The following is a 3,490-nucleotide window of genomic DNA, read 5'->3' on the forward strand; positions in this document are numbered from 1 at the left end:
TCTTCACCCTCCTACCTCTCAGAAAAAAAAAAAAAATTTAAGTAGATTGCTTCAGATGGTTTGTTTAATGAAGTACCAAAGAAATATCAGAATCTTAAAGGTAGATTTACCTATATAGTTATAGTCTTCTGGTATGGATTCTGAGATCATAAGATAATGGGACTTCTGTTTGTTTTTTTTTAAACTACATATCAGCATCAATCTACCCATCGTATTGACTTACCTGTATATAATAAAAATACTTACCAATGTTATCGACTTCTCTAGATATAAATATAATTATGATGATGATGATGACAGGTATATAGTGCTTCAAAGTTTACAGAGTACTGAAAATATATTATTTTAGTTTATCAGCATGACATCCCTGGGTTAAATTGGTGTATTATTATCCCATTTATACAGATAAGGAAATTGAATTTGAGAGGAGTTAAGTGACTTTCACAGGGTCATACAGCTAGTAAGTGTCTGAAGCCAAATGCGCATTGCCATTTGATTCCAGCCCCATTTCCCTATTCACTTTACCAAATAATTGCTATCATCACCCATAAGAATATAGATGAATAACTTTATAGTTATCTGCCTAGTTAGATATACTCTTTATGTGACATTGGACAGCTTTTGTGACTCTTGTTTAATAGGCTTGTTATGGGTGTGAGAAATTCTCACAATGATCCCAGGACCACCACCAGAAGTAGTGAGTAAAACAAGTTTTATTAGTGGTCTACAGAGTGGGTGGACACCTCAGAGAAGTGCCACATCTTGATGCCTGGTGCAGCAGGCTTTATCCCCTAGTCCCTATCACAAGTTCCCTCCTCTCGTTCCTCATTGATGGAGTACTAGAGAGTCACAATATTTGAGTCCATCCTACTTCACGGACCCACACTTCACATACAATGCTCCCACTTCATATATCACATGTCTCATTATAATGTTAATCATGAATGAGTAATGGATTTAGGAGGAAATGCCCTCTCCCTTTGTCCTCTTCATTCATAAGTAAAGCAGTAATTGGATTTATGGCCAGGAGTATGGTTGGCTATGATACATTATTAGATCTTAGTGAATGTTGTGGAGTGAGCATTTCTTCCATTTCCACTTATTTCTAACAAGTAAAAGTGCCATAAAAACCTGGTAACTATAACAAAAGTGGTATAAAACATTAGAGCTAGAGGTCATGCAAGACACCAGATTGGCAAAAAAAAATAATAATAATCTTTTTGAGATAATCACAAACCCAGCTTAAGAAAAGAATTCAGGTCTACACATTTGGTGCTTAATGAATGCTTATTCATTTGAATAGAGGTTTCTTGTCTATGTTTTGGGAATATCCTTTACTTTATGGAAAGGAGAAAAATGAATTTAATATCCCTTCCATTTGATGGTGTTTTCATTTTTTTTATTGTTGCAGGGCAGTTGGGGCTAAGTGACTTGCCCAGGGTCACACAGTTAGTGAGTGTCAAGTGTCTGAGGCTGGATTTGAACTCAGGTCCTCATGAATCCAGGGCCAGTGCTCTATCTACTGCACCACCTAGCTGCCCCCAGTGTTTTCATTTTTTAACAGTGACTACATTCTACTTTATTATTCTAATTTAGTATTATAATTTTCCAGTCAAGGAAATGACTACACAACATCTTAGAGCTACTATTTTTCACAGCATGTTCCAACATGTTCTAAAGAATTTTCTAGAATCAAAATCTAAACACAAATATGTTCCTCTGTACCTCATCCAATATTGAAATTTTTCCACATCTGGAGTGCAATATGGATGTTACTAAGGAAAAAAGTAAGTATTTTTTTCTTGAAGTGTTAGCATAAAATCCAACATGAATGAATAGAACCTGCTGAGGAAAATATAATTATCTAAATTGAAATTTAGTGTTAGAAAAACAGCACTTGAAATTTTATTTGCAATGTAGCATCCATGATATATTACATTTCTAAGCACAATAAGTTATACTTTAGAAGCAGTGGTTGTTCCTCACATTATTCATAAAAAAGTAGATTAGTTTTGTATTTTTTTCCCATTTTTTACTAATGAAAACTCAAAAGACAAGTGAAGATTGTATGTCACTTTTGATAATCCCCAATGTTACAAAAGAAGGTAGAATAATAGAATTGGAAATTTAGAAATAGTTTCATAGGCAATCTAGTTCAATTTTTCACTTATCTCTCATTTCTTCCCCAGGCTATCATCCCAGCACTAGCTGTATCCTCCTTCCTTCCCTATCTCAAACCCATGGTGAATCAGGTCAGTTCTTTACTATCTACTAGTTGAATCTCTTGCTTCCTTGTCCTATCAGTAATTATACCTTGCTAAACTCTAAACTTACATTTCTGCCACATCTACTGGCTTTGCTCCTATCCATGTGCTACTGGATAAAAGTAACAAAATCATTCTAACTGGGCCTAATACAGATTTGTGTTATGCAATCTCAACTAGGCCCTCACTGCAGCATTTTCTTAATTAGCTCTTTCACTCATCACAGAGTCTATTGAATACTTTTTCATCCCTCCTCAAGCTATCAGTGAATGGTGCCTCTTCCCCAAATCCTTTTAGGTGAAGACCTTACCTTATATTTCATTGTCATTCAGCTTGTATTTCTCTATCTTGTTTATGGAGATATTTGTTAGGAGCTTTCTTATTTAGTAATCCTTGTCAAAATTTTACCAATACAGAAATGAGATTATATTCTAGCTCTCTGGAATGGAGAGAGCCATAATAACTCTTCCTCTTGTCTACTCAACTTTAACTAAAATAATGTGTCTTGGAACATGCAACCCAGTCAGATGACTGGATTCAGGCTGTGAAAGTCTTTTTTATTTAACATAACTGGCTATTCTTGGGTAAGATGTCCCTTGAAAAACGGTGTGGACATTTCCAGTGGCCCTTAGGTTTGGGCTTGAAACCTTTAGGAGACGAGCAACAGGTATAATCCTATAAAGAAGGCTCCCAGGGCAGCTAGGTGGTGCAATGGATAGAGTACTGGCCCTGGAGTCAGGAGGACCTGAGTTCAAATCCGGCCTCAGACACTTAACACTTACTAGCTATGTGACCCTGGGCAAGTCACTTAACCCCAATTGCCTCACCAAAAAAAAAAAAAAAAAAAGGGCTCCCACTAATCTGGTATGTGACCTTAATATACTAGAAATAGTGAGTGTGGTTTAACAATACAATAACTTTTTCCTCTCTTCTCCCTGGGTCTTTCATCTTTGGGCTCTTTATAGTATGTGAAGCAGAAAACGAAAGCTGTATGTTTTTTTGGAGAGCAGGGGAGAACGAGAAGCCCTTTTCTCTCACTCATTCTCCTCTTGTCTTCTTCCCTCAGTCCCTCTCTTTTTATTGGTTTGGACTTGGGAAGTCTAATTGTATGAAAGATAATTACAGTATATGTAGTTTTCCTAAATTTTAGTAAAGGATTTTTCAGTATTTTCATACTAATTTTGTGGATAAGACATAGAGATGTATTAATATATAATACTATTGAA

The sequence above is a fragment of the Dromiciops gliroides genome, chromosome 6 (genome assembly GCF_019393635.1).
Source record: "Dromiciops gliroides isolate mDroGli1 chromosome 6, mDroGli1.pri, whole genome shotgun sequence".
NCBI lineage: Eukaryota > Metazoa > Chordata > Mammalia > Microbiotheria > Microbiotheriidae > Dromiciops > Dromiciops gliroides.